Source organism: Amblyomma mixtum, chromosome 2, assembly GCF_055824585.1.
Source record: "Amblyomma mixtum isolate Tamu chromosome 2, ASM5582458v1, whole genome shotgun sequence".
Taxonomy (NCBI): domain Eukaryota; kingdom Metazoa; phylum Arthropoda; class Arachnida; order Ixodida; family Ixodidae; genus Amblyomma; species Amblyomma mixtum.
The window spans coordinates 242,233,322-242,257,905 of NC_143013.1; the positions used below are offsets into that span (position 1 = coordinate 242,233,322).

The following is a 24,584-nucleotide window of genomic DNA, read 5'->3' on the forward strand; positions in this document are numbered from 1 at the left end:
TCTATGTGTCATCAATGTCGCCTTCATATTTTGGAGACACTTTGCACGTCCGTACCCTCAACGATGTCGTTAATTCATAAACGACAGTAATTCATCAAACAACAAAGCAACAACAGCGCGAACGCGCCATCATCAAGGTTGAGGTACAGTGGGACTCTCTTCATGGGCCCCATGAGTGACACACTTCATTGTCGTTTATTAACTATCAGCATCACGGGCAATAATATTTTCTGCAAACAGCATGGTGTGTTTATTTTTGTCCTGCTAAGAGGAATGAATCAAGTGAAAGAAAATCGCTAATTTAGATTTTGTGAAGTCCTCAGTGCACTATTGATTGTCATTTTTTTTTATTGCATAAGAAATGATATTTCCCCACATTCATTATTACAGAATTAGCGGCATATTACCTCATCACCGACAAGGAAAATGTGATGTCGTTCATCCAAGCTAAAGATGTGGCTGGAAAGCCCTATGGAGGCAAAAATTAACGGCTCATGTCAAATCTGGCCAAAATCTTTTAAGCCCAGTTTTAGCCCAGTAATGTTAAGGGATTGAAAATGTTGCAAAAAGTTATCAACGTCCAGTATTTATTCTCTAATGGTCCGTTCAGAGCAGAAATATTAAAAACTTACGAAGTATATCAGAACACCGCAACATAATTAACAATAGCTAATTTTCGTGATTTTTTTTTTCAAGGTCGACAAAACTGGGCATAAATACGCAGACCCATCAAGTAAATCAAGACCGCATTTTGAAACCGTTCCATATTTTGCTAATGCAGCGTTACTATCAGCAGCATCTCTGAGAGCTAGAGCTTAGGTCTTGTTTTTATTAATATGTTGGAAAAGACTGCGTCTTCTAGTATATGAGCAATACTTGACGTCATGTGAACAGGAATTAAAATTATTTACATTTTTACGATCTGTATTGAAAGTGATGCGCCGGGCATCACAGGGCTAAACCAAGTACAATAATTTTCAAAAATTCAGAAAAAAAAAAGCGCCCAACGTGGGGCTAGAACCCACGACCCTGAGATTAAGAGTGTCATGCTCCACCGACTGAGCTAGCCGGGCGACTTGTCGGAATGGAGTAGGACGTATAGTACTAGTGCACATTTCCCTCGACGATCAGGTGGTGATTGTTATGGCCTTCTATTCGCGGTAGACCAAACGGCTGCCGAGCATTTACCTCTCAGGGCACGCGCGTTCAGCACTTGGATCCCTGCCAACTGCTACGGGAAGCGGAGATACTGATCAGCAGAGGAGAAAGCAAAAACAAGACTACTAGGAAGCCCAGTAAGGTGGCTGACTGTATACTATCGCGTGCAGCCTCGTCGACGTTGCACGCTTCGGTAAGGTTAAGACAACTGACTGGTCGCTCAGGTTTCGCTCGACACACACAGCAGCGTAGCCGCGTCCAAGTGAGCGCCACAGACTGAGCATGATGTCAGCCGAACTGCATCCTTAAGTCTGCGTGCATTTTACCGATTCATCAGCACTCTCTATTGCACGGATTAAGAAACAGAAAACGACAGAGAATTCCGCAGCTTCCCGGCATATGACAGGGTTGGGCAACTGCTGCGACAGACACTTTGAGAGCGGTGAGCTTCGGTTGATCAAACTGTTCATCCCGACTCCCTGTCTTCCGCCCCTGCTTTTAACGATGCCCGCATAGCCCCGAAAGTCATGCATGCAGAAAGTCGCGCGACGGAAAAGCAAGGACATATGCGTTGATACACGGTAAGCAGCACCAAGACAGCCGCAGCAGTACGTCACTTGAATGTACGCTCATCGCAAACGCCTGTGTTCAATACCGGCCAGCGTTTCCTGGCTAAAGGCTGGCCGGCTAAAAATCCAAAGCCGTCCACTACGGCGTTTCTCACAGCCCAGGTATCACTCAGGAAAGTTAAAACCCACAATTTGAGATTTTCACAAGTTATTTTCCACAATTTTAGTTAGCTGGTAACCACGCACTACAGGGTTAACGGCAACGTTTACGAGTGCGGAAACCTGTGTTTTATATACAGGGTGTCCCAGCTAACTTGGACGGTCTAACTTTATGTTGCGCGTATAGTTTTTCAATGTTGCTGCGACCTTGCAAAGGCGTTTTATCGAGTGTGCCACTCATTTCTTTGCTCTCTTTTAGAGCAGGTCAATCTGGGTTCAGTTCTATCCCAGGGAGTACGTCTCTGTTATACTGACTGCTCCACACGCTTGATCGTTAATGGCTGTCTTTCATCAACCGGTGCCCATTCTGTCTCCGGCGAAACAAGGTATCCCGTTGTCTCCGCTGCTCTTCGCTTTGTACTACTTAGAGGCGCTGTGTATGAGTACTCTGAATTGTGGTGCCGTTCGTAGTTTTTGTATTTAGGGTAATGAGCTCAAAATATTATTACCTCATGCAGATGATCTCGTGTTTTTCTGTGCTGAGAAGTTCGTCGTTAAACGGAGAAGTTCAGCTGTTTCAGAAGCCCGGATAAATTGTTCTGAATGCTGCGATGGTTTACACCTGTTGAATATGCTGGTGTTGCGTGTACGCGTAAGCCACCCAAGTACCATGACGTTCGATTAAAATCCTGTAACCGGAGTGCGCATCACTGGAAAGAACGCATGCCAACCCTACATCGCTAAGACCAGATTTCTGTACCTCGTGGTCTCTCGATATCCGGCAGAGCGACGACCTGTAACCTGTTTCTGACCACACTAATATAAAATGTTGCGAAAATTATTCCTTGTGCTAGGAATGATTTCACATAATGCCTGTTTCTTTTCGAAGGATTCCTGTTCTCAATCTTTGAGACATGATATCGTGTTCCTGCCTGTCAGCGCTGGTGCCATTGCTTTAGCCCATCTTTATATGCGACAAATATTGTTTCGCGTTTCATGCTTTTCCGAGACACTTCCCTGCTGAAAAAAGTTGTGTGATGCAATAAACTCATACAGTTTATCATAGAAATATCATAGACTTATCATAGAAAAGTATCATTCAAATTTCATACATTTGTGTAAAATCATACAGTCATCATAGAAACGTCACAGAATATTATACGAATTGTATGATATATCATACAGATTTTATGATATTCTATGATGAATGACCTATGAGGTTTTTGCATCATAGAACTTTTTTCAGCAGGGTTCCTACACGATAGTTCGTGTGTTCTTGAAAGCTAATTTAAGTACTATTTTGCCTTTCCTTATTGCCTCTTCTAATATTTGGGGTCGTTCGAGTTTATGGGTGTTAATCCATGAGGTCTATTTCGATGTTCGTTTCTTACGGGTTCGCTTTGCTCCTGAGTTCTTGTTTTCAGTACCGCCGAAACGGTTGTACAGGACGCACATCCTCCGTCAAAAGTATACCGCAAAAGCCTGCTGTGTGCCTGATTATGCACCTTCAGCGACCGCAACCTCTACAGAGAGGAATGGCTTCGCGTCCTCAAGCCTTGCAAGATTTCGACGGCTAGATGTGCTAGGGAGCCCCACTAAACAGCTGAGAAGCAATCCCCTTGGGCTGTATATTTTTGACGGGGACTGTACATAAAATATTACGTAAAAGGCCTTTCTCGTCATCTACAAAGATTTTATTCTATACGCTACACACACAGACATTGCCTGTTGAAACATGGCAAGAGGACAAGATCATTCTTGTGCCTTGGGTAAAATGCCGCCTCTGTGACGTTCCAGTACCATAGAGCATTGCTGCATCGATTGTAAACACGCAAAAATGTCTGGGATGTCCTGCAGTGGACATCGAAAAAGCAAATTAATTTCTCTGCTTATGTTGTAGAATGCCTTACTGCATCAGTATTTGTTGATGAACCCCTTGATATGTTCTTTCTTACTGGACCAGCATTGTGAACCTGTTGCATCATTATCATCCCATTTCTTTCGACCAATAGTACATTTCAGGGAAATATGTGCCCAGACAGACTTCAAACCGAATCGGCACCCTGTCTCCCTCCATTGTGGTGCTTTGCTGCCTCGGGTGGCCTTGATACTACTTCCCAAGTGTTCACGGTGCAGCTGTTAGTAGTTCGACAGCCTTCTTGCCTGGACGTGTCTTTTTTTTAACCAGATTTAATACTGCTTCCTAAACACTTTGTGAATAGTTCGCGTACATTGAACAACATTTCGCTCTAATAAATGCTACGTTTAAAAAAAAAAGTGACGATGGCCGAGTGGTCTAAGACTTCGACGAACGAAGTTGATCTGCTAGCGCCGGCTATTGTCAGAATCCAGCTTCCAGGAATCCAGAATTCCGTAATACAGGAGAATTCCCAGCGGTGGAGTAAATTTTAGTTAAGGGAATAATTACGGACTAACAGCCCTGATTAGCTTATCTGATACAACGGCCGCCCCAGAGAGGCAGTGGCACCGGGATGGACCATCGTATGAGAAGACGCGTTAATTGCTGTGAACACTGCATTTAAAATATTCCTCGCGGCTTACGCCAAACACGTAGCGTCTACATCGAAAAGGACTACGGTGCGATGACCGCTTCCAAGTGAGTGGCGGTTGATCCTATAGCGTCCATCAGTGCAAAAAAAAAAAAAAAAGCTGCGTTAATGCACCGCAGTTAACTTGAGAAATCGGCCGGTGATGGCGACACCCGCATTCCTTTCTTTTTTTGCCTTTTCGAGCTTATAAAAACTCTATATTCAGTGAAAGTAGCGCACTTGCTTTTAGAAAGTGATAAGAATCTCTGGCTCCGGACAGGCCGCCATTGGAAACTGAACCTGGCAACGTTTAACGCAAGAACCTTATCAAGAGCACAGACCTTTGGGCTAGTTGGTTCATAGCAGACACGTACAAGCGCTAAAAAACACGGACAGAGAAGAGACTTGGACAACACGAGCGCGGCTAGCTTAGCAGTGCTGCTGGAGGAATTAGCCAGTATTAAATGGGATGTCATAGGGCTTAGTGAGGTTAGGAGGACAGATGAGGCGTATACAGTACTAAAGGGCGGGCATGTACTGTGCTATCGTGGATTAGCAGATAGGCGAGAACTAGGTGTGGGATTTCTCACAAATCAGGATATAGCTGGCAACATCGAGGAGTTTTACAGTATTAACGAGAGAGTGGCAGCTATCGTAATTAGGCTTAATAAGAAATACAAGCTGAAGGTGGTGCAGGCCTACGCGCCGACATCAAGCCATGATGACCAGATAGTTGAAAGCTTCTATGAGGATGTGGAATCGGCAATGACCAAAGTAAAATCACAGTACACTGTACTGATGGGCGACTTCAATGCAAAGGTAGGTAAAAAGCAGGCTGGAGACAAAGCGGTAGGTGACTATGGCATAGGTTCTAGGAACAGTAGGGGAGAGTTATTAGTAGAGTTCGCAGATAGAAATAATTTACGGATTATGAATACCTTCTTCCGAAAACGAGCGAACAGGAAGTGGACGTGGAAGAGCCCCAATGGTGAGACTAAAAATGAAATAGACTTCATACTGTGTGCACACCCTGGCATCGTAGAGGATGTGGATGTCCTCGGTAAGGTCCGTTGCAGCGACCACAGAATGGTAAGGTCTCGTATTAGCTTAGATTTGAAGAGGGAACGGAGGAAACTGGTGAATCGAAAGGCTATTAACGAGTTAGCATTAAGAGGGAAGGTAGAGGAATTCAGAATGTCGCTGCAAAAACAGATTTTCCGCTTTAACTGAAGAAGACGACCGTAGTGTTGAAACAATGAATGATAATCTTACAGCTATCGTTACAGAGTGCGCCGCAGAAGTAGGTGGTAGGATGGTTCGACAGGATACCAACAAGCTATCTCAGGAGACTAAAGATCTGATTAAGAAACGTCAAAGCATGAGGACGTCTAACTCCACAGACAGGATAGAACTAGCAGAGCTATCTAAGTTAATAAATAAGCCCAAGGTAGCTGACATAAGAAAGTTTAACATGGAGAAAATCGAGCATGCTCTAAGGAATGGAGGTAGCCTAAAATCACTGAGGAGAAAACTGGGCATAGGTAAAAACCAGATGTATGCGCTAAAAGACAAACAGGGCAATGTCATCAGCAATATGGATAAGATAGTTGAATTAGCCGAAGAGTTGTACACAAATCTATACAGTAGCGAATGTAATCATCAAGTTACTGAGGGAGGCAGTCGAGCACAGCAATGGGACATCCCGCCAGTAACGAAGGAGGAAGTAAAGAAAGCCTTAGGAGCAATGCAAAGAGGGAAAGCAGCTGGTGGGAATCAGGTAACAGCAGATTTGCTGAAGGACGGAGGAGAGATTGTGCTACATAAACTAGCCACCCTGTATACGCAATGCCTTGTGACCTCGAGAGTACCAGAAGCTTGGAAGAACGCTAACATTATCTTAATTCATAAGAAAGGAGACGTCAAGGACTTGAAGAATTACAGACCGATCAGCTTATTGTCCGTTGCCTACAAGGTATTTACTAAGGTAATCGCTAATAGAATCAGGACAACCTTGGACTTTAGTCAACCAAATGATCAGGCAGGCTTTCGTAAAGGATACTCGACAATAGATCACATTCACACTATCAATCAGGTGATAGAGAAATGCGCGGAATATAACCAACCCCTATATATAGCCTTCATCGATTACGAGAAAGCATTCGACTCAGTGGAAACCTCATCTGTCATGCAGGCATTGCGGAATCAGGGTGTGGAAGAGTGCTATGTGAAAATATTGGAAGATATTTATAACGATTGCACAGCTACTATAGTTCTCCATAAAGTCAGCAATAAAATTCCAATACGGAAAGGTGTCAGGCAGGGAGACACGATCTCGCCAATTCTCTTCACTGCCTGCTTACAGGAGGTATTCCGGGGACTGGAATGGGAAGAGTTGGGGATAAGAGTTAATAGAATACCTGAGTAATTTGCGATTCGCTGATGACATTGCCTTGCTAAGCCACTCAGGACAAGAACTGCAAAGTATGATCAATCAGCTAGACAGGTAGAGTAGAACGGTGGGGCTAAGAATTAACATGCAGAAAACCAAAGTAATGTTCAATAGCCTTGCAAGGGAACAGCAGTTCGCAATTGGTAGCGAGGTGCTAGAAGTAGTAAGAGAATATGTCTACCTAGGGCAGGTAGTGACCGCAGATCCGGATCATGAGAGGGAAATAACTAGAAGAATAAGAATGGGCTGGAGCGCGTATGGCAGGTTCTCTCAGGTCATGAATGGTAGCTTACCAATATCCATGAAGAGAAAAGTATATAACAGCTGTATCCTACCGGTACTCACCTATGGGGCAGAAACGTGGAGGCTAACAAAGAGGGTTCAGCTTAAGTTAAGAACAACGCAGCGAGCTATGGAAAGGAAAATGATAGGTGTAACGTTAAGAGATCGGAAGAGGGTGGAGTGGGTGAGGGAACAAACGCGGGTTAATGACATCTTAGTTGAAATCAAGAGGAAGAAGTGGGCTTGGGCAGGGCATGTAATGCGAAGACAAGATAACCGCTGGTCCTTAAGGGTAACGGAGTGGATTCCAAGAGAAAGCAAACGTAGCAGGGGACGGCAGAAAGTTAGGTGGCCGGATGAGATTAAGAAGTTTGCGGGGATACAGTGGCGGCAACTAGCAAAGGACAGGGTTAATTGGAAAGACATGGGAGAGGCCTTTGCCCTGCAGTGGGTGTAGTCAGGCTGATGATGATGATGATGAATCTACCGATACAGGATACCCCAATTTATCGTCAGTGTCGCCTTCATATTTTGCAGACACTTTGCACGTCCGTACCCTCAACGATGTCGTTAATTCATAAACGACAGTAATTCATCAAACAACGAAGCAACAACAGCGCGAACGCGTCATAATGGAGGCACAGTGGGACTTTGTTCATGGGCCCCATGAGTGATACACTTCATTGTCGTTTATTAATTATCAGCATCACGGGCAATAATATTTTCTACAAACAGCATGGTGCGTTTATTTTTGTCCTGCTAAGAGGAATGAATCAAGTAAAAGAAAATCGCTAATTTAGATTTTGTGAAGTTCTCAGTGCACTATTGATTTCTAATTTTTCTTATTGCATGAGAAATGTTATTTCCCCACGTTCATTATTACAGAATTAGCGGCATATAGTTACCTCGTCACCGACAACGAATATGTGATGTCGTTCATCCAAGTTAAAGATGTGGCTGGAAAGCCCTACGGAGGCAAAAATTAACAGCTCAAGTCAAATCTGGCCAAAATCTTTTAAGCCCAGTTTTAGCCCGTAATGTTAAGGGATTGAAAATGTCGCAAAAAGTTATCAACGTCCAGTATTTATTCTCTAATGGTCCGTTCAGAACAGAAATATTAAAAACTTGCGAAGTATATCAGAACACCGCAACATAATTAACAATAGCTAATTTTCGTAACTTTTTTTTTCTTCAAGGTCGACAAAACTGGGCATAAATACGCAGACCCATGAAGTAAATCAAGACCGCATTTCGAAACCGTTCCATATTTTGCTAATGCAGCGTTACTATCAGCAGCATCTCTGAGAGCTAGAGCTTAGGCCTTGTTTTTATTAATATGTTGGAAAAGACAGCGTCTTCTAGTATTTCAGCAATACTTGACGTCATGTGAGCAGAAATTAAAATTATTTACATTTTTACGATCTGTATTAAAAGTGATGCGCCGGGCATCACAGGGTTAAACCAAGTACAATAATTTTCAAAAATTCAGAAAAGAAAGCGCCCAACGTGGGGCTCGAACCCACGACCCTGAGATTAAGAGTCTCATGCTCTACCGACTGAGCTAGCCGGGCGACGTGCCAGCAGGCAGTAGGACGTACTAGTGCACATTTCCCTCGACGATCAGGTGGTGATTGTTATGGCTTTTTATTCGCGGTAGACCAAACGGCTCCCGAGCATTCACCTCTTAGGGCATGCACGTTCAGCACTTGGAGCCCTGCCAACTGCTACGGGAAGCGGAGATACTGATCAGCAGAGGAGAAAGCGCAAACAAGACTACTAGGAAGCCCAGTAAGGTGGCTGACTGTATACTATCGCGTGCAGCCTCGTCGACGTTGCACGCTTCGGTGAGGTTAAGACAACTGACTGGTCGCTCAGGTTTCGCTCGACGCAGAGAGCAGCGTAGCCGCGTCCAAGTGAGCGCCACAGACGGAGCATGATGTCAGCCGAACTGCATCCTTAAGTCTGCGTGCATTTTACCGATTCATTAGCAGTCTATTTTGCACAGATTAAAAACAGATAGTAACAGCGAATTCCGCAGCTCCCTAGCATATGACAAGGTTGGGCAACTGCTGCGACAGACACTTTGACAGCGGTGAGCTTCGGTTGAGCAAACTGTTCATTCCGACTCCCTGTCTTCCGCCCCTGCTTTAACGATGCCCGCATTGCCCCGAAAGTCATGCAGAAAGTCGCTCGACAGAAACGCAACGACATATGCGTTGATACAAGGTAAGCAGCACCAAGACAGCCGCAGCAGTACGTCACTTGAATACGCTCATGGCAAACGCCCGTGTTCAATACCGGCCAGCGTTTCGATGGAGGCTAAACGCACAAAGCACCACTATATGCTGTGCGAGATCAGCGCACGTTAAAGAACACCATGATCCGAAGCCCTCCATTACGGCGTTTCTCACAGCCCCTGTGTCACTCCGGGAAGTTAAGGCCCACAATTTAAGATTGTTAGAAGCTATTTTCTATAATTTTATTTCGCTGGTAGCAACGCACTACTGTGTTAACGGCAACGTTTGCGAGTGCGGAAGCCTGTGTTTTATATAAGTTCTTCGTGGCGTCTACATTACTAAAAACTTTGGTGAAGTCGCCTGTAATTATTTCGCAATGATGGGTTGCGCATGGACGCCTCGAACATTGAAATAAAAAAGGAGACGTAGCATTTCGTGGGTTCCGTAATAATACCAACGTTTGTGGAACGATGATAAGAATTAGTAAATACCTAGCAGCTCTGCTACACTGAGCGTGCATGTATCTAAAAAAAGAGCACTCCGTCGAGCCGGATTCGAACCAGCGACCTATGGATGTCCATAGCACGAAACTTCTACAGTCCACCGCTCTACCAACTGAGCTATCGACTTTTTTTTTTCTTTATTTCCTGGCTTTGGAAAACAACACTTCACAAAAAAAAGGAACAGACAAATCACAAAAGCAATAGTACAGGACAATGGACACATTGAAAGACATACTCAGCCAGCGTCAGGCTGGCTTCGTCACATTAAAACTCCCGCAAAGACAACAAAGGCTCTACCCTTGAGAGCCAGTCGGGAGGTTCCGCAGCCGCTTTTTGTATAGCGACAAACCAATCCATAGACTCTCGGAAATATATTCGGGCAGGGCGCGCTTCCCTGTCACAGTGATAGCCTGCCATTCTGGAGCGCCATATACAGTGGAGACCCAGGAGCATAATTAAATCAAATGGAACCCCGTCGTCATTATCAATGCTTAAATATCGAATGCCATGCGAATCTAGGGGGAAATCTTTCTTCATAGTCCGTTGCAAAACATCCCAAAATAAACCCCTTCCCAACAATGTAAAAAAACATGGTCTATTGTTTCCGGCTGCTTACAGATTAAACAGTGCGAACCCCAAGGTAAAAATAAATCCTTTCCCTCGAAAAATTTCTTTACTGACAACGTTCCGGTGTGTAATTTAAAGAAAAAGGTCTTAGCGCCTGGTGGCACCTGCATTTTCTTTACTCTCTTTAAGACGTCTGAGCCTGGGCCTCCACTGTATAAGGCTCTATACAAAGGTTGTGGCAAAACAGTGTCACATAAATCGTGGTACAGCTTTTTCCGTTTTACACAACACAGATATTCATTAGAAAAACGCACTGAAAGAAATCTAACACTTGCGACGACCTCTCTGTAATAGCCGAATATACCACACGTAACTTCTTCGGTGGAGACAACTCCGGCAGTAGGCGCCGCAGCCTAACTTGGCAGACAGTGCGCAAGAAAGGGTCGGAAACGTCGCGAAAAAACAAAAACCGGTTGACCACTTGCCGCAAAAAGAGGTGTCCAAGTCCCAAGCCACCGTCTTTCACCCGACGGAATAAGTTTGTTCTGCTACAGCGTTCCCATTCTGCAGCCCAAACAAAGACGGCGAAAATCCTGTGGAGCCTCTGTACGTTTACACGCGAACAATGCAAAACTTGCATAACAAACCAAAGTTTACTGATATAAAAAAGGTTACATACAGTAGCTCTGGCGAAAATCGATAAGTTGGCACCTTTCCACTTCTCCGCTTTCTCCCGTAGCGCTTTCGTCTGTTCTTGCCAATATTGCTCGCTTTGACGGTAACCATCAAGCTCGACGCCTAAGTACTTGGTTGGAGTTTTCGCCCACGTCACATTTGCAAAGTGTTCAGGCTTCGATGGCCACTGTTCATGCCAGAACCCAAGGCACTTGGCCCAGTTCACCCCGCTTCCGGTAACCTGAGAGAACTCACGGACACATTTGACAGCCTCGGTTATGCTCTCATGGTCCACCGTACAAACTGCAACATCATCCGCGTACGCCAGCAGCTTCACCTCGGCTGCTTGTAACTTAAACCCATTAACGTTGTCATTGTTCAATATTTTAATACACAATGTCTCAATGTATATACAAAACAAAAGAGGGCTGAGAGGGCAGCCCTGTCGCACCGAACGCTGCACGCTAATGGGGGCCCCCAGACTCTTATTTACGATCAATCTCGTCGTGCAGTTTCGGTACGCCAGGGCTACGCCCTTGCGGATAACTGACCCTACATTCGCATGGTCTAAAACAGAAAACAAAATTTCGTGATCGACGCAGTCAAAAGCTTTCTCGAGGTCGACTTGGAGAATGGCCACCCGACCATTCGAGTCATCACAACACTCAAGAACACTTCGCACCTTGTGAATATTGGACATTATTGACCTCCCTTTTATCCCACACGTCTGGTGTGGCCCAACTATATCCTTAATCACCGTCTGCAATCTCCGAGCCAAAACCTTCATAAAAATTTTATATTCAACGTTTGTAAGTGCTATGGGTCTGTAAGCTGTAACCAGTCGTAATTTATCTATTTGATCCGTTTTAGGAATAAGCACCGTGTGGGATGACCCATATGACGGAGGGAGTGCATTTACTGTGTAGGCAGCGTTAAAGATAACGTTCAGGATAGGGGCAATTTCGTGCTTGAAATCTTTGTAAAAACGCGCGCTGAGCCCATCTGGTCCCGGCGATTTACCGGGGTTTAAACTGGCGATTGCATGCTCCACTTCTGTTTCAGTGATAGCCACTTCTAATCTCTCTTTTACGTCATCACCAAGACGCGGCATCGCCGCCAGAAACTGATCTTTAATTGTGATAGTGTCTACCGTGTGGGATGCGAAGAGCGCTTGGTAATGCTCGTTGAAAGCTGCTTTTATGTGGTCGTTGTCTGCCGACAAGACACCGCCCCATTCTATTTTGTCGATGTGGTTCCTTTCAGCGTTTGCTTTTTCCAACCCCAGCGCTCGTTTTGATGGCGCCTCCCCTGCAGCTATGTCTTCTGCCCTTGCCCTCACTAACGCTCCCCGATACCGTTCTTGTTCGATCAATTCTAGTTTTTGCTTTGTTTTCCTTACATCTGCCGTCCATTTCCCCGGCGCTAGAGATTCCTGTTGAAGCAGCCTATGGAGCAGCTTCCTTAACTCTGTCTCTTTGTTTTTCTTGAAACCGTATACAGGCAGCCCTCTCTATTGCTTTAATTTTTATAGTTTCTTTACACAGCTCCCACTGTTGCCAGATGTGCATATTTTTACCGGGGCCTATTTTTGCAATTTCATCTTTTACTATACGGGTATACAGTTCATCCTGCAGGAGTTTATTATTGAATTTCCACATTTCCCATGAAAAAGAATTCCCTCTCTTTACCATCCCAAAACAACATTTAACTAAACAATGGTCTGAAAAAGATACTGGCACAACTTCGTAACCATTACATTCAGGTAAGACATCGACGGATGCATAAATGCGGTCCAGCCGTGCATGGCTTGAACCCTGGAAGTGTGTGAGCTTTACTGCACGCGTTCCCTCAAGACACTCTGCTACATATTCCATGTTCCAGTTCTCAACCATTCGCGATAACACTTGTGTGCTTGCATCTCTAAACGGTCGAGGGCTTGTCTTATCTCGCGCACTAAGAACACAGTTAAAATCGCCTAGGACGATCAGCTGTCTGTCACAACGAAGGCGTTCTTCGATGCTGTAAAAAAAACTGCGCCCTTTCTTCTGCTTCATTTGGCGCGTACACACAAATAATCCGCCACTCGATGTTATTCAATCGAAAGTCAAGGAAGACACACCGGCCCGACACACAAGAGAAATGAGCTTGCACTTCTAGCCCCGGCAACTTCTTTAGAAAGAGAACACAACCAGCCGATGTGCCTACAGCGTGGCTAACGACAGCAAAAAACGAGGACGTGAAACGTTGCACCATTCTCCCGGTCTCTTCTTCGCCGTCGACTTTCGTCTCCTGCACGGCCAGTACATCTATGCCGTGCTCCGTTAAAAGCCGAAAGAGCTGGCCTTGCTTTCTTTTTCCTACCAGACCTCTAACATTCAGGGAGGCGACTTTCAGCGGAGATGCAGGAGCCATTTTTACATAAGAAAAAGAGACCGAAAGCATGGTGCTTACCTCTCGCGTCCAGCACATGGCTAGACGCCACCGCCGCCTTCGCCGCCGGCGTCATCCTGAGCGTGCACCTGGCCCTGCTCGGAAGGCGCATTGTCTCTGGCGCGCTTCTGGCTCGCAAGGTTAGGGCGCGGCCGAAAAGAGGCCCGCCTTTCTTGAGGCGTCTTTGCTGGTGGTTCCTCTACGCTGGGCACCGCCTCCTTGTCGCCGTCGTGGCTGGTGTCTCCATGCGGACGCTTCCCTGGCGTAGCCACAGTGGTCCTACGGCCACCGGTGTTCTGCCGGTGACCCTCGGTCGACTCCTTCGCTACAAAGTCCGTGGGCACTGGTGGGCTTTTTGCATCCACTGAAGTCGCCTCCTTTGACTGAGGCGAGTCTCCCGTTGGTGGCTGGAGTCTTGGTCCACTGGCAAGGGGGGCGTCGCCGCTTGAAGTCGCTGACGTGTCCAGCGACACGGGGAGGTTGCCAAACTCGTGTGTACCCCTCGCTGCGTCCTCAGCCTCAGCGACGTCCATCAGCTCCCCGCTGTCTCCTTTCCCTCCGAGCCCGGTCGCAGACGCGTAGGTACGGACGCAGTACTCGTCCGCATGTCCGTAGCGCCTGCACTTGGAGCACCTGGGAACCTTGCAGTCGCGACGAACGTGACCCGCGCCGTGGCAACGCAGGCACTGCATCGGCCGCCCGGGCACCACCACGAGAGCCAACTCGCCGGCGACTCGAACCTGGTGGGGCAGGTCGTCCACCTTCATACCTGGCTTCAACTTGAGCAGCACTGTTCTCGTGGTGGATCCCTTCTCTTTCATTCCTTGAACGCGCCAACGCTCCCGCGTCACCTCGGTCACGTTTCCGAACGCCGCGAAAGCAGTCCGGATGTCGTCGTCAGCGACGCCGTGCAGCATCCAATGCAGGCGCAGCTTTACTTGCTGATCCTCAGGGTCGAAAAAGATGCACCGGCGTTCCTTTACCTCAAGCTCTTTCAAGGCGGCTAATTTCTTCGCGGCTTCTGGGCTGCTGAAGGTTACCGCCCACACGTGGTTTACCTGGTACGCCCCCAACGCCACGACGTCGGGGAGCGCACCAGTGTTGGCGAGGGCGTCCCTGAAGTCTTCGACCCTGTAAGGTCTCACACGCACATCTTCGTGCAAAAAAACTGTTTTAGAACAACACGTCCGGTCGGCAGGGTAGGCAAAAAGATCTCATACTCCTTGTCTTCGGCACTGAACCTGTTTCCGCGGCCATCGATGGCCGCTGTCGCCGCTCCGTGGGAGCTCATCATCCTGCGTCCGTACACGCCAGTGGCCGGAAGTAGAATGACTGAGCTATCGACGGGGACGGTGGTGCAGGCAACTTCTTTTCCTCAAGTGCGCCGTGTGCAGCCCTTGATTCAGAAGGCGGCGTGCCTGACTGTTTACCCTAGAAGGGACAATGGCCCCAGGTGGCCTGAGCTGCAATTAATGTCTCCCCGTGTACTGCACAACTTTCTTTCGTCGTTCAGCTTTCTCTTAATTGTTAGCCTGTCTAGCCACTTTAGTTGGTCCTGCTTTGTTATTTTATTCTCTTTGCATCCATCGAAATTATTCATTTAAAGATGCCTTTTACACGACCGCAAGAGACACAAACTGATATATTTAGCTGACAGTTAGTAACAACCGTTTCAGTGTCAGCGGTACACGTCCCTCCATGACGCACATAACACGGGGTCTTGTCTGTCCCGCCCATTGGCATATCCATCCTACCCGCGCTGTGGTGCAAGCCGCTGCTCGATAATCGACGGTAGAACGGAGGAGAGGAAGGTCATATGACACGTGTCGCATGGAGTGACCTGCACTGCTGGGGGGTGCAACGAGGGCGCAAAAGAAGAAGGGTGCGCGAGATGACCAGAATTTTTTTAGCCATAGCCACAGCGCCAGAGCTATGACGGGTTCGAAATTCTAAAAACTGATAAGGTTTTGGCCAGCCAGCCACGAATCTCCATTTGCATTTCTCATGCGGTCTCGAAAAACGCATGCATATTGAAGGGTCACGGAGGATCGCGGCAATGCAACTAAAATAAATTGACCAAAAAGAACCACTTAAACTGCCTTAAGAACCGAACGACAAAATGAAAAACGACAAGAAATCTCCCAGCGCAGAAAGCAAGGCGAGTAAATTGCAACGCAAGCCACCAGATGCCGTTATCTTGTCTACGGTAAACGGATACCCTTCCAAGCTGACTCCTGAATTAATGGCTGCCTACGGCGCACTTGAAGAAAACAATCCGACTCCCGCCTCGTCCCCGTCGATAGCTCAGTTTAGTTGGTAGAGCGGTGGACTGTAGAGGTCTCGTGCTACGGACATCCATAGGTCACTGGTTCGAATCCGGCTCGACGGAGTTTTTTTTATTTACTTTTCAGTAAGTGCCTACTCGCACGGTGTAGTATAATTCCTGTATTATTATCGCCAGCAACCTGTCGCTAAGTCACTCCGCGTGCTTGGCTTTGTCGCACTGAAACTTGAAAGTCACGCATTCAGCTACTGCTCGTACAAAAGCGTAATTTGCTGGGTTCATAGTGCGCATAGATGGAACCAGCTAAGACGGACGCAGGACAATAAATAGGAGACACACGCACACGACACCGCTGGGCTTACAACGGATTTATTGCACTGAAGAAAACAACATTATGCTTTTCCTGCGATTGCGCACGCTCCAAACAAGGTGATGGAAATTTATGTACGATAATAAAAACTGAAACAGCACTGATGGATGACTTCTTATTCTTTCTGTTTAAAGCCAAAGTCTCAAGAAGAAGAGCCTCGCAGCCTGATTTGTAAAAGCGATGGTAAAGACAAACTACGATTATTTTACTACAGACCTATCATGCTTTCTAAAGTAGGTCATAGGATTTTCGCAAAAGTCTGCAACGTGTACTTTGATTTGAATTTACAAGACATATGGTTTGAAGGGCCCATCAATATGGTCTAACTTTATGTTGCGCGTATAGTTTTTCATTGCTGCTGCGACCTTGCAAAGGCGTTTTATCGAGTGTGCCACTCATTTCTTTGCTCTCTTTTAGAGCAGGTTAATCTAGGTTGAGTTCTTTCCCAGTGAGTACGTGTCTGTTATACTAACTTCTCCACACGCTTGATCATTAATGGCTTTTTCATCAACCGGTGCCCATTCTGTCTCCGGCGAAACAAGTTTGCCCGTTGTCTCCGCTGCTCTTCGCTTTGTACTACTTAGAGCCGCTGTGTATGAGTACCCTGAATTGTGGTGCCGTTCGTAGTTTTTGTATTTAGGGTAATGAGCTCCAAATATTATCACCTCATGCAGATGATCTCGTGTTTTTCTGTGCTGACAAGAAGTTAGTCGTTTAACGGAGGAGTTCAGCTCTTTCAGATGCACGGATAAATTGTTCTAAATGCTGCGATGGTTTACACCTGGTGAATATGCTGGTGTTGCGTGTACGCGTAAGCCACCCAAGTACCATGACGTTCGATTAAAATCCTATAACCGGAGTGCGCATTACTGCAAAGAACGCATGCCAACCCTACATCGCTAGGACCAGATTTCTGTACCTCGTGGTCTCTCGATATTCGGCAGAGCGACGACCTGTTACCTGTTTCTGACCACACTAATATAAAATGTTGCGAAAATTATTCCTTGTCCTAGGAGTGGACAAGTAAGCTAAACTGGGCTAGTCGGAGCAATTGCATCTTCGAAAAACGTTGCGCGAAAAACAAGACACAGCTAAGGTGAAGACAGGACACGAGCGCTCATGTCCTGTCTTCACCTTACCTGTGTCTTGTTTTTCGCGCTACGTTTTTCGAAGATGCTAGGAGTGGTTTCACATAATGCCTGTTTCTTTTCGAAGGATTCCTGTTCTCAATCTTTGAGACATTATATCGTGTTCCTGCCTGTCAGCGCTGGTGCCATTGCTTTAGCCCCTCTTTATGTGCGACAAATATTGTTTCGCGTTTCATGCTTTTCCGAGACACTTCCTGCACGATAGTTCGTGCGTTCTTGAAAGCTAATTTAAGTACTATTTTGCCTTTCCTCATTGCCTCTTCTAATATTTGTGGTCGTTCGAGTTTATGGGTGTCAATCCATGGGGTCTATTTCGATTTTCGTCTCTTACGGGTTCGCTTTGCTCCTGAGTTCTTGTTTTCAGTACCGCCGAAACGGTTGGACAGGACGCACATCCTCCGTCAAATGTATACGGCAAAAGCATGCTGTGCGCCTGATTATGCACCTTCAGCGACCGTAACCTCTACAGAGAGGAATGGCTTCGCGTCCTCAAGCCTTCCAAGCTTTGGACGGCTAGATGTGCTAGGGAGCCCCGCTAAACAGCTGAGAAGCAATCCCCTTGGGCTGTATACTTTTGACGGGGACTGTACATAAAATATTACGTAAAAGGCCTTTCTCGCCATCTACAAAGCATTTTATTCTATACGCTACACACACAGACATTGCCTGTTGAAACATGGCAAGAGGACAAGAGCATTCTTGTGTCTTGGGTAAAATGCCGCCTCTGTGACGTTCCAGTACCATAGAGCATTGCTGCATCGATTGTAAACACGCAAAAATGTCTGGGATGTCCTGCAGTGGACATCGAAAAAGCAAATTAATTTCTCTGCTCATGTTGTAGAATGCCTTACTGCATCAGTATTTGTTGATGAACCCCTTGATATCTTCTTTCTTACTGGACCAGCATTGTGAACCTGTTGCATCATTATCATCCCATTTCTTTCGACCAATAGTACATTTCAGGGAAATATGTGCCCAGACAGACTTCAAACCCAATCGGCACCCTGTCTCCCTCCATTGTGGTGCTTTGCTGCCTCGGGTGGCCTTGATACTACTTCCCAAGTGTTCACGGTGCAGCTGTTAGTAGTTCGACAGCCTTCTTGCCTGGACGTGTCTTTTTTTTAACCAGATTTAATACTGCTTCCTAAACACTTTGTGAATAGTTCGCGTACATTGAACAACATTTCGCTCTAATAAATGCTATGTTTAAAAAAAAAGTGACAATGGCCGAGTGGTCTAAGACTTCGACGAACGAAGTTGATCTGCTAGCGCCGGCTATTGTCAGAATCCAGCTTCCAGGAATCCAGAATTCCGTAATACAGGAGAATTCCCAGCGGTGGAGTAAATTTTAATTAAGGGAATAATTACGGACTAACAGCCCTGATTAGCTTATCTGATACAACGGCCGCCCCAGAGAGGCAGTGGCACCGGGTTGGACCATCGTATGAGAAGACGCGTTAATTGCTGAGAACACTGCATTTAAAATATTCCTCGCGGCTTACGCCAAACACGTAGCGTCTACATCGAAAAGGACTCCGGTGCGATGACCGCTTCCAAGTGAGTGGCGGTTGAGCCTATAGCGTCCATCAGTGCAAAAAAAAAGCTGCGTTAATGCACCGCAGTTAACTTGAGAAATCGGCCGGTGATGGCGACACCTGCATTCCTTTCTTTTTTTGCCTTTTCGAGCTTATAAAAACTCCATTTTCAGTGAAAGTAGCGCACTTGCTTTTAGAACGTGATAATCTACCGATACAGGATACCCCAATTTATCGCCAGTGTCGCCTTCATATTTTGCAGACACTTTGCACGTCCGTACCCTCAACGATGTCGTTAATTCATAAACGACAGTAATTCATCAAACAACGAAGCAACAACAGCGCGAACGCGCCATCATCAAGGTTGAGGCACAGTGGGACTCTCTTCATGGGCCCCAAGAGTGACACACTTCATTGTCGTTTATTAACTATCAGCATCACGAGCAATAATATTTTCTGCAAACAGCATGGTGTGTTTATTTTTGTCCTGCTAAGAGGAATGAATCAAGTGAAAGAAAATTGCTAATTTAGATTTTGTGAAGTCCTCAGTGCACTATTGATTTTCAATTTTTTTTTATTGCATAAGAAATGATATTTCCCCACATTCATTATTACAGAATTAGCGGCATATAGTTACCACATCACCGACAACGAAAATGTGATGTCGTTCATCCAAGCTAAAGATGTGGCTGGAAAGCCCTACGGAGGCAAAAATTAACAGCTCATGTCAAATCTGGCCAAAATCTTTTAAGCCCAGTTTTAGCCCAGTAATGTTAAGGGATTGAGAATGTCGCAAAAAGTTATCAACGTCCAGTATTTATTCTCTAATGGTCCGTTCAGAGCAGAAATATTAAAAACTTGCGAAGTATATCAGAACACCGCAACATAATTAACAATAGCTAATTTTCGTAACTTTTTTTGTCTTCAAGGTCGACAAAACTGGGCATAAATACGCAGACCCATGAAGTAAATCAAGACCGCATTTCGAAACCGTTCCATATTTTGCTAATGCAGCGTTACTATCAGCAGCATCTCTGAGAGCTAGAGCTTAGGCCTTGTTTTTATTAATATGTTGGAAAAGACTGCGTCTTATAGTATTTCAGCAATACTTGACGTCATGTGAGCAGAAATTAAAATTATTTACATTTTTACGATCTGTATTAAAAGTGATGTGCCGGGCATCACAGGGTTAAACCAAGTACAATAATTTTCAAAAATTCAGAAAAAAAAAAGCGCCCAACGTGGGGCTCGAACCCACGACCCTGAGATTAAGAGTCTCATGCTCTACCGACTGAGCTAGCCGGGCTTTTTTTTTTCTTTATTACCGACCTCGCCGGGCAAACAAAACAAAAATACAATGACATGACAATTAATAAAAGCACTGGTCAGTTTCTCGCTAGTGCACGATGATAAAATGGGTTAAATGATTTTAGTCGGTCGAGGACAGGCAGCCACTCAGGCTGAGGAGCTCGCTGTCCGAAAACTTCCTGAGTATACATGATGCTCTCAATGAAATACTGATGAGCCGGATGCACAATAACATGTTCATGCCTGTCATCCATTCGCGTACGCCATAGGCTGTGCATGCAGAGCAACATTAGCAGGTCGCAAGGCACTTCACCTGGCTCTGCACATGGTAGGAAGCGTATTCCAAAAGGAGTCAGAGGGAAATCTTTTTTCAGTGTGCGCTTCAACACATCCCAAAGAAAAACAGCGTCATGACAGTCGAGAAAGATATGTTCTATAGTTTCCACTTTCTTGCAAATAAGACACTCTACTGACCAAGGTACAAAAAGGCCTTTGCTTTGTAACCATGGCTTCACTGGGAGGGTTCCAGTATGCAATTGAAAAAAGAAAGAACGCACTGAAGGCTTCACCGGCATTCTTTTGACTCTTTTTAGCACATCCCTTTCGGGACCCAGAAGATATGCACTGCGATAAACAGGCACTGGCAGAAACACATCAAGCAGGTCCTTGTACATCTTTTTCCTTGTTACAATGGTTAGATATTCATCGGAAAATTTTGACCGAAGAATACGGACTGCTGCAACAACTTCTTGCAAAAAAGCATTTAACCCACTCCGCCCTGCAGACATACATGACACAACATAATCAGGCAGTGATTCTGACAATCGCACTTGTATAACAGTTCGCAGAAAATCATTATCTTGACGCAAGAAAAAGAATCTAGTGACTATCTGTCTCAGAAATAAATTTGATAACCCTAGCCCCCCGTTCCGCACCTTGTGGAACAGATTGCACCGGCTGGTACGTTCCCAAGTTGACGCCCAAATAAATGTTGCAAACACTCTGTGCAACCTTTGCACTGAAGTTCTTGGCAAAGTTAACGCTTGCAGAACGTAAAAAATCCTCGCTATTAAAAACATGTTGCACACCGTAGCTCTTGCAAACATGGAAAAGTTGTGACCACCCCATTTGCCTGTCTGAGCTTCGACTCTTTCGGTTTCATGGGCCCAATATTCTTTGCTTTCTTTGTAGTTGGTTAGCGGCACGCCGAGGTACTTTCCTGGCGTGTCTACCCACTTCATTCGACAGAATACTTCTGGTGTGGCCTGCCACTTTCCATGCCAAAAACCAAAACATTTCTGCCAGCTTATCGCACAACCACTTGCATCACAAAAATTTACGGCTTCTCTCACCACTTCTTGCACGCTTTCCTGGTCTCTGCAGAACACTGCTATATCATCTGCATATGCCAATACCTTCACTTCATTATGACAAAAGGCGTAACCTCGAATGTTTTGCGTAGTTAACAGCTTTAAACAAAAGGGCTCCAGGTAAAGTGCAAAAAGCAGTGGAGAAAGAGGGCAACCCTGCCTCACTGACGACAAGACAGGAATACTATTACTCAGGCGGTTATTAATTATGAACCTTGCTGTACAGCCATCATAAACCATTTTCACGCCATCAGTGATGATACATCCTACATTCACATGTTCCAAAAGCACGAACAAAATTTCATGCACAACTTTATCAAACGCCTTATGCAGGTCCAGTTGCATCATGGCGACACGACCCTCCGTTGCATCACAGCATTCAAGGACACTTCTAGCTACATGTATGTTAGTAAAAATGGATCTTTCTTTTATGCCGCAGGTCTGGTGTGGGCCAACAAGGGTTTTAATTACTGTTTGGAGTCGTCCGGCTAGCACTTTCATATAAATTTTGTAGTCTACGTTAGTTAAGCTTATTGGGCGGTAACACTCAACTGACTGCAAGCTACTCGGGTCTTCCGATTTTGGGATCAACACCGCGTGGGAAGTTCGAAAAGACGGCGGAGTTAACTTTCTTTCGTAACACTCGCTTATTACGCGCTGTAATGCTATTGCCATTTCTGTTTTCAAAGCCTTGTAAAGTGCGGCACCGAGGCCGTCCGGCCCAACGTTTATAGATACTTTTTTAGTTCCATAACTCCTCGCAGCGCCCGTAGGGAGCAGGCGGCCTGTCGCCGTCCCCGCCACCGCGGCGCTGCAATCGCGGGTTGAGCGGGGAGAGCGAGAGTCGTCTGCTAGCGTGCAGCGTTTTCCACGAGCACTCGCATTCGAATCATCGCTGCGCGACTGCTGTTGTTTGTTTGCGGCTCTTGCCCGGAGGTATTACATAACATATGTGTGCTTAGCGCGTTTTCGAACTTAAGAGTGGTATTCTGAACAGTCACGAGCGGCCGTTTTGTACGGGCAATGACGAAATGCATGCTTCGATTCTGCTTCTCGTGAGATGAACCTTGGTACTTCGATAGATTCGGATTATGCGCCGAAACAGTTTTTCGCGACTGGCTGTTGTGTTACGCATTTAGCGCAAAGTTACTTTTAAGTTTTATTACAGCAATACTGGCGCAAATAAAACCCACCGCTGTCTCAGTGGCTACGGCTGCTTTCCCGAAAGCCGCGAGTTCGGTACCGGTGTCGGCGAAACGCAAGAGTAACTCAAGGCCCTTGGCATTTAAATAGAAAAATGTTATTCGCAAACCAACTAAACATCGTTGTTGACAAAATTGCTGTCAACTAATTTGTCAGACAAGCTTCGCCTTCTTTCGCTCCCTTTGAGCTCTAACGACGCTGCTATTTTCCAAGCACTTTGCTCGCGCAAAGAAGTGCATGCGCCTCACTAAATAAAAGTAAATTAATTGAGCTGTGAACACCTCAGCATGCTGTGGTCAACCAACACCATGCGTGCCTTTTTTTTTTTTTGAAGAGAACCCAGCACGTTCCAAAACAGGTCGCCGAACAACTCGTCCTTTCTAGCCTGTTTTATAGTGCCCTCTACTGCGCTTACACAGGCAAACATCTTTTCGGGATGGTACATCTTTTCGTCCTCGTGATGCAGTGGCACGGATCAGCCGATTTCTCAGCACACTTACTGCCACAGGCACCTTTTACTTCGGTCGTGTCGATGATGCCCTCCGCTTCAAACATTTTGCCAAGCTGGTGCACATAGCACATATTTCTTTGTCTGCACTTGTCAAAGCAGAGCAGTCTTTGTGATAGAGCGTACTTCTAGCATTTTGGGCCACGCTACTGCAGCTGGCGACATCGAAGTCAGAGAAACCGCGGCAAAATTGCTTTGTGTGCACGATCTGCAAAATTGCCTCTACATCTTTCACAGAAGAAACCTGAATGTCAGTATCCCACTTGTCCAACAGCCTTCCATTTGCTTGGACAGCATAGGTCAGGTCCTCACGAAATGGGACACTTTTCAGAATGGTGTAAACGCCTTCCTTCATCCCGGCGTCGTAAAGGACAACCTCTTTGTATTTTCCCGCCTCCTCCTCAAGGGCCGCCATTCTCCAGTTTCTCGGAAGCTGTATCGACGAGCTCTTTTCCACAATCTGTGCGAAATCAATCCCTTGCACGGGATCAGACAATGCTTAAGGAATTTCTAGGTTGGACTTCGCAAATGTGGCAACAGCAGGGGCCGCGTTGACAGGTACAGCCGGGCACGAAGCAAGTTGGCATCGTCGCGCTTCGATCGAAAGCTGCTTCACGGCCAGCAGCGTCTGTTGTTCTGAGTGTACGATGGGGACCACGTGTTCGCAGAGCGCACAGGAAAACAAATGGACAAAAAAAGGCAACGAAATACACGAGCACGGGCTAAGTAGTAACTGCAGGACAGGAGCCGCGCGCGCGTCGGCGACGCGCAAGCCTCGACTGCAGCGCCCTCTCACCGCCCGGGTACAAGGGGCGCCCGCTTTCAGAGGAGGAGTTATGGAACTAAAAAAGTATCTATAAACGTTGGTCCGGCCCAGGCGACTTGTTCAAGCTCAGCTGCTGTATTGCAGCTTCGATTTCTGCTGCCGTTATGGGCTCCTCAAGTACCTGCGCCAGGTCCTCCTCGACTCTTGGCATTAGCGACAGGAATGCAGTTTTGTAATGTTCAACATCAGGCGTTTTAAGGCTGAACAAGTTTTGGTAATATTCCAGAAACGCCCTTTCTATCACCTCAGATTCGGAAGTTACGTCATTGCGATAACAAATTTCCTTTATCTCTTTCGAAACTGCATACTGTTTTTCGTCGCTGAGCGCCCTTTTTGTGGGCGTCTCCCCAAGCCAAAATCTTTCGCTGCGTGCCCTTATAACAGCACCTCGATATTTCGTTTCATCTATTAGTTCAAGCTTAGTTTTGGTCTCTTTTATTTCTTGTCTGTACAA

The 24,584-nt window shown here is 46.1% G+C and overlaps 4 non-coding genes across 4 annotated transcripts; 1 reads left to right on the forward strand and 3 right to left on the reverse strand.

Moving 5' to 3' along the window:
* Window positions 1-8,664: 8,664 nt before the first annotated feature.
* On the reverse strand, window positions 8,665-8,737 carry TRNAK-CUU (transfer RNA lysine (anticodon CUU)). Its single transcript has one exon. It is a non-coding gene; the product is annotated as a tRNA-Lys (tRNA).
* Window positions 8,738-9,942: 1,205 nt separating this feature from the next.
* On the reverse strand, window positions 9,943-10,033 carry TRNAY-GUA (transfer RNA tyrosine (anticodon GUA)). The gene is given in 2 exon segments: window positions 9,943-9,978; window positions 9,997-10,033. It is a non-coding gene; the product is annotated as a tRNA-Tyr (tRNA).
* Window positions 10,034-15,871: 5,838 nt separating this feature from the next.
* TRNAY-GUA (transfer RNA tyrosine (anticodon GUA)) lies at window positions 15,872-15,967 on the forward strand. The gene is given in 2 exon segments: window positions 15,872-15,913; window positions 15,932-15,967. It is a non-coding gene; the product is annotated as a tRNA-Tyr (tRNA).
* Window positions 15,968-20,148: 4,181 nt separating this feature from the next.
* On the reverse strand, window positions 20,149-20,221 carry TRNAK-CUU (transfer RNA lysine (anticodon CUU)). Its single transcript has one exon. It is a non-coding gene; the product is annotated as a tRNA-Lys (tRNA).
* Window positions 20,222-24,584: the final 4,363 nt, after the last annotated feature.